At 33.1% G+C, this 6,653-nt stretch overlaps 1 protein-coding gene across 2 annotated transcripts in view; it reads left to right on the top strand.

Moving 5' to 3' along the window:
• The first annotated feature begins 4,868 nt into the window (after positions 1-4,868).
• LOC148946892 (uncharacterized) overlaps positions 4,869-6,653 on the top strand; it is a 64,631-nt gene continuing 62,846 nt past the window's right edge. Inside the window, exon 1 of one of the 2 annotated variants that reach the window (XM_089096709.1) lies at positions 4,869-4,986. The gene's annotated coding sequence lies outside the window, so the exon portion shown is untranslated. Of the gene's footprint in view, positions 5,000-6,653 lie in introns of both variants that reach the window. The other variant, XM_089096707.1, reaches the window with a different exon arrangement.

Genomic DNA, 6,653 nt, shown 5'->3' with positions numbered 1-6,653 from the left:
TCTGTTTTTTTGCATAAACAGAACAGAAACAGGTACTTTAAAAACAGAACAGAAAAAGAAAACAGAAACAGTGCCCATGCTTACTCTTTGTCTGTGCGTTTGGGAAGGTGTTCGCCTGTTCCAGTGTCTGTCTTGGTCGGTTTGTATGTCTGAATTTATGTGTTTGTATTCATTTTTGTGTCTCTCACTCTTTAAGCCTGTGTGCCTGGGCAGATGTTTGCTTGTCCCAGTGTCTGTCTTTGTCTGTTTGTATGTGAGAATCTGTGTGTTTGTATGTTTTTTAATTGTCTCTTTCACTCTCTTCGCCTGTGTGTCTGGGCGGATGTTTGCTTGTGAAAAATAAAAGATAAAAAGGGGAAAAATTTTCCAAGTCCAAAAAATTCTAAGCATAAAAGAAAAGTGTTACTACAAACATCCTTTTTCTAATAGTAAGAAAGACGATAAACATATCTATACCATTCTCATTTTGTATTTCGAAAACATTAAATATGATTTTTTTTTTTTTAGTATATCTTATGTCATTTTAAGACATGTAAAAAAATTTGACAAATTTTCCAAGTCCAAAAAAAATTCTACGTAAAGAAAGTGTTATTACAAACAGTATTTTTCTAATAGTAAAAACACGACTATCATATCTATACCATTCTCATTTTGAATTTTGAAAAGAATTGAAATTTGATTTTAAGTATATTTCATGTCATTTTAAGATATGTAAAAAAAGTTGAAAAATTTTCCAAGTCCAAAAAATTTCTAAGTAAAAAAAAGAAAAGTGTTACTACAAACGTTGTTTTTATAAAGTAAGAATCACGGATAACATATCTATATCATTCTAAATTTTTTATTTCAAAAATATGAAATATGATTTTTTTTTGTCCTAAGTATATTTCATTTCATTTTAAGATATGTAAAAAAAGTTGAAAAATTTTCCAAGTCCGAAAAATTTTAAGTAAAAAAAAGTGCTACTACAAAAATTATTTTGCTAATAGTATAAATCACGACTAAGATATCCATTTCATTCTTAATTTGTATTTCGGAAATATTAATTATGAACTTTTTTGTTTTAAGTATATTTCATGTCATTTTCAGACATGTAAAAAAAAGTTTTAAATTTCTATATTAAAAAAAATAAAAAAATAAAAGTTCACAAAAAGTTAAAAAAACTTCAAAAAAGTATAAAAAAATGGTGGAGGGGCTAAAAAGTTGGGGAGAGGGGGTATTGGGGCCCTTGGAGGTTAGGGTCCTTGGTGGTTCAAATCCATAACCACCTCACTACTTGATTTCTAAGGATTGTACTGGATATCTAAAGAATATTCTGGATTTCTATATTAAAATTCTTTTTTCGGTTGTCTACGACTTTATTAGTTTCAACTTTATGCAAACTCCAATACAAAACAATATTTTATATTAGCCGCACTCCTCACTTGCTACTTGTGTATAACAGCGATCACAGCCAAGAAGTGAAGCTAGGTCAATCGAATCAATCGACTTGTGAAGGATGAATATAATCTAATCATATTCTGACACTTCCTGGGTGTGTTAAGGGGCAGTCAATCCCGCCAGTCTCCGTTTACGAGAAAATCATCAACAAGACTAGCCGTCTTACCATCATGTAAATACCTTTTTAACTTATGGACCATTTTAGACCAAGTACTGTATTGGCTTTGACTATAATTTTATACCTATAAAATTGCATCAGTCTATAATCACTACTTTTTTATTGTTACACCAGATTTTTCTGGCTAGAATACCATATACCCCTGTTTCTATTGACCTGAGCATTCAAATCCCCTAATAAAAATGCCATATTTCTACTTGAAACCCTGCCTGTTTGTTCCCGTAGCTATAAGTAAAATCCACCTGAATCACTACTATCTCGGTTCTATAAGAGTTTATGCTACTCTGACTAAGATCCTACACTTCTTAGTCGTACAATAAGCAACTAGCATTCTATTATTAATATCTAAACAAGAATTAGCAGCTTCCTTATTCATCTTACTATTCTACATCCTACATATCCGATTTGTGATAAGTGCTAGGGTACGAGTGCATGAATTTGGCTGTATCCACGGGAAAACATAATCTCTATACCCTTTTCCGAGATAATATTCCTTTTTCGAAAAAAAGGATGGTTGATGTGGATTGTGGATTTTGCTCCATAGTTTGCAATTGGGCAATCCAGTTTGCAGTCAAAGCAGTACATGTCCTAGTAAAACCAATTGATGGAGATTGTTGCGGCTTCAATGCCATTCGTTTTCAACAACAGGGACAATAGACAGGACCCATCATAACATTGCTTATAAGTTAACCTGGCATTCACATAAAGGTAAGACGGCTAGCCTTGCTGATTATGTTATTGTAAACCGAATACTGGCAAGATCAATAAAAGATACTAGTGTATATATGAGTGCTGTTATCATTGTCAAAAGCAAAAGACCACAATCGAGTAGTGCCTAGGGTTAGTCTAAAGCTTAAATTTAGGAAGAGTAACTACTTTTTGGAAAGTTTTGACGTGGGTAGATTCCAGGATGAGAATTTGAAAGAAAAGTTGCAGGAATGGTTCAAAACTAAACTGGAGAATCTAAAATTTGACAATATAGAAGATTGATGGACTAATTCTAGAAAAATAGTTTTTGAAGTAGTAGATCATATCATTGGAAGGAAAGTTAAAAACGCAGCTAATAATATTAATGAAAATGCTTTAAGTTGAGTAAAGAGGAGGAGGGGATCTTTATTTGAGGAATAGATCACTTGAAGATAAGAGGACTGTAAGAAGTGGAGAAAGTATGGAAATCTAAATTAAAGAGGTAGAAAGTGGAGGCCATGGATAAAATTGTTGAAAATCTGGGAGATGCAGCCAGACGGCGTAATAGTAAAATATTGTACTGGTGTACTAAGATATTGAGAGGGAAGAGTTAATTTGAACTTTTCCCAGTTAAAGATGGGAACAGGGCCACAAAAAGTGATAAGTAAAAAGCAAAAGGGAGATGGGCAGAAGATTTTGAATATGTTCTAAATCATGATAAGGTTATAGGAAAAATATATAAAAGAATAAAAAAAGTTTATAGCACTTTGTAAGTGAAGGAAGATTTACATTGTGAGGAATAATTAGTGTCAGTATAAAAGGAAATAAATAGTAATAGGGCCCCATGTGCTGATAATATGGTAAATAATGATTTTTTTTAATATGGCGGATGTAAAGCTAGACATAGGTTGTTGTAGACTATGAATATGATTTTTTTGAAATGGAAAGTGATTTTAGGATAACTTTAACTGAACCGCTTTATAAGAAAGGGTATAAGAGTTAGTTTCGTAATTTTACGGGCATTAGCTTCTTTTCTGTAGGAAGCAAACTACTTAGTATGGTGATACTTTACGATTAGAGATGCTGTAGATAAAGTATTAAGGAAAAACCAGTGTGGTTTTACGAAGGGGAGAGAATGTGTCGACCATATTTTTCCATATTGATTAATAACTAACAAGTGCCGGACTCATCAAACCCCTTCAGTCAATAGTTTTATAAATTGTGAGCAAGTGTTTGATTCAGCCAATAGAAAAGCTTAGTGAAGCCTTATTCTTGTATGGGATAACAGACTTGGGATAATGTAAGAGAATAACATTGCTACGGTTAAGATAGGAAATGAGGTTAGTAGCTGGTTTCGTATTGAATCAGGAATTAAGCAGGATTGGGTCTTATTACTATTCATTAAAATCATTTTGATAGACCTTGTTCTAAGAAGCGCCGCAGAAACTATGAAGGAGCACGGAATCCAATGGGGAACCAAAATTATTCTAGATTTAAATTATGTTGATGATTTGAATGTCGTAGATAAAAGTTAACAAAATAATACATTTTTTGGAGCTTCTAAAGTTTCAGAGTGCAAGAATAGGTTTGAAAATTAATGTGAAGGAGTCACCTAGACTGCGAATAAGTGATGTTAAAGAGGGGGTGTTGAGTAGCAAGAAGATCGATCAAGATGACAGCTTCACTAACTTAGGTATTATTACTAATAGACAGTAGATACAATGAAGATGTTAACAGTAGAATAGCCAAGGCCCAGGTTAAAAAAAGTTTGAAAGTTTAGGAAGATAAATCTGCAACTCAAGGTTGAATATTGGAAGCTACAGTGATGACAGCGTTCAGATATGATTCTGAAACGTGGATACTCTGAAAGCTGGAGGAGGATTTGTTGAATATTTTCCAAATAAATTGTATAGAGATTGTTTTGGATACCCGTCGGACTCACATATTTCAAACAGTAAGCTACACGAGTAATGTGATTCAATCCCGCTTTCTAGAGCTATTATGAGAAAAAGTTCGAGATGGCTAGGACACGTTCTATGGATGAAAAATGACATATTATTGAAGATCACCCCTGTCGGCCAACCATCTAGGACCATACGAAAGCAGGTCGTCCCCAAATAGGGTGGTGGGAAGAGGTTGTAAGTAAATATTTAAGGGAGACTGGAGCTTCTTTGAAGGTTGTAAAGAGGGATACTTTGACTAAATTTAGATGGAGGAGAAACGTGCGCAGCTTTGTCGGCCTCAGGTGGCTTGATGCTGCATATAGTTGTTAGTAGTAGAAGAAGACGCTTCTAATATGTTCGGTTAATTCCATATGTTTTATGGGTTTGCGAGATTTTTTTTCATTTTCTCTGTAAGAAATTTATTTTGATGCTCAAACGACATTAAATAAAGTTCAGTAATTGCACTTGTCCAATATGTTATTGCAATTAATCACTAAAAACTCTGTTGAACGTGACACAGGTTATATGCTATTTTTGAAGATGCAGATTAATTCTCTTGATAAACATAGATGGTAGCATAGTGCCAAATTTTGTAAGAAAAGATTTAAATTGGTTGTGTTCTTCAAATATCAAGCTGAATCCGACGAATTTAGAAAAGAAGGCTGAAATGATAGAGATTTAATCGTGGTTACTTTGAGCAAATACTGAATAAAAGAATACAATCTAGTTTCTGTAGCCTAGGTAAACTTTAAAGGTCAGTCTTTGTGTGCCATGAAAGATTTGAATAAGATCCAGTTTTTTTGTGCTAGGCTTAATTTGGATTTCAAAACAGCATGTTATATTGTTGCTTTTTATGCCTAAAGGTTGGTTATATTTACATTGGTAAAATTCTACTTTAGCTACTTTTGGCTATCTTGGAAAGGGGCTAAGTTAGGAAAATGAAACTTTCAGGGACAGGTCTACAGGCTAAAGTATGTCCCAGGAAGGTATTTTAAAGTACCTACCTCCGTCTAGAGGGTCCTGACCTTTGATGATCTTTAAAAATCTGTATGTTATAAAAGTGAAACGTTGCAAAATAGATCTTCTACTTAAATGAAGTAGCCTACAACAAATTGGGTAAATATTTACCAAATCATATTATTGACTTAAAAATAAAGTGAATATACCATTCAATGCCTTTTTTATGCTCTTTCCAAATATAAAACCCATTTTTGTTGGAAATGTATTGTACCCCCACCCCTAGCCTATATATACCAATTCAGGGTATATATTTGCACGTTAGGGGGATGGGGGTAAAGTTTAAACTTACCTCCCATTTACATTAGAAGTAAAATTTACCCCCACCCCCCTAATGCACAAATATATAGGCCTACCCTGACTTGGTATATATAGTGGTGGGGGAAAAATCCATTTCCAACAAAAATGAGTATTATATTTGGAAAGAGCATAAAAAAAGGCATCAAATGGTATATTCACTTTATTTGTAAGTCAATAATATGATTTGGCTAATATTTACCCAAAATTGTTTTCAGCTTCACAACTTTGCTTAGTCCCAATTATAGGATAAGGTTTTAAAGATATTCAAACACATTCCCTAAAAAAAACATTGATATGGATTAAAATTTGGTAAATTTTTCATTGTTCATATTATTGACTAACAAATAAAGTAAACATACCACTTGATGCCTTTTTTCCAAATATATTAATCATTTTTGTTGGAAATGAATTTTACCTCCACTGCTATATATGCCAATTCAGGGTATATATTTGAATGTTAGGGGGGGGGTGTTGGTAAATTTTATTTCTGATGTAAATAAGAGGTAAGTTTAAACCCCCCCCCTAATGTGCAAATATATACCCTGGTTTGGTATATATATAGGGGAGAGGGTGAAATTCATTTCTGACAAAATAATTATTATATTTGGAAAGAGCGTAAAAAAAGGCATTGAGGGGTATGTTTACTTTATTCATAAGTCAATAATATGAACAACAAAAAAATTACCTAAAATATCTGCTCAAATAACAGGAATTGCATTTTCAGATCTAAAGCAAGAAAAAAAGAAACTGATAACTGAAAATTAAGGTAGCCTAAAATGTTGTCTGGTCAAAATTTCATGGGGTCAAAATATCATGTAGACAAGTTTCAGGACTGTCTAGAGAGAGAAGGATTGGAGGTAGGTACTTCTAAATACCTTCCCAGGATATATATTTAGCCTGTAGACCTATCCCTGAAAGTTTCATTTTCCTAACCTAACCCCTTTCCATGATAGGCAAAAGTAGCTAAAGTAGAATTTTACCTTTACATTTCCAGACTTCTGGGATAATTAGAAAAACTGTTTGCTGAACTGCATTCAAAGAGAGAATCAGCTGAGTTTGCCGAGTCTATTAATCCTCATGATCTATATTAT

The sequence above is a fragment of the Artemia sp. Qi Xiang Cuo genome, chromosome 11 (genome assembly GCF_049724085.1).
Source record: "Artemia sp. Qi Xiang Cuo chromosome 11, ASM4972408v1, whole genome shotgun sequence".
Lineage (NCBI taxonomy): Eukaryota > Metazoa > Arthropoda > Branchiopoda > Anostraca > Artemiidae > Artemia > Artemia sp. Qi Xiang Cuo.
Note: the sequence above shows the minus strand (reverse complement) of the source record. Positions and strands in the feature narration are given on the sequence as shown.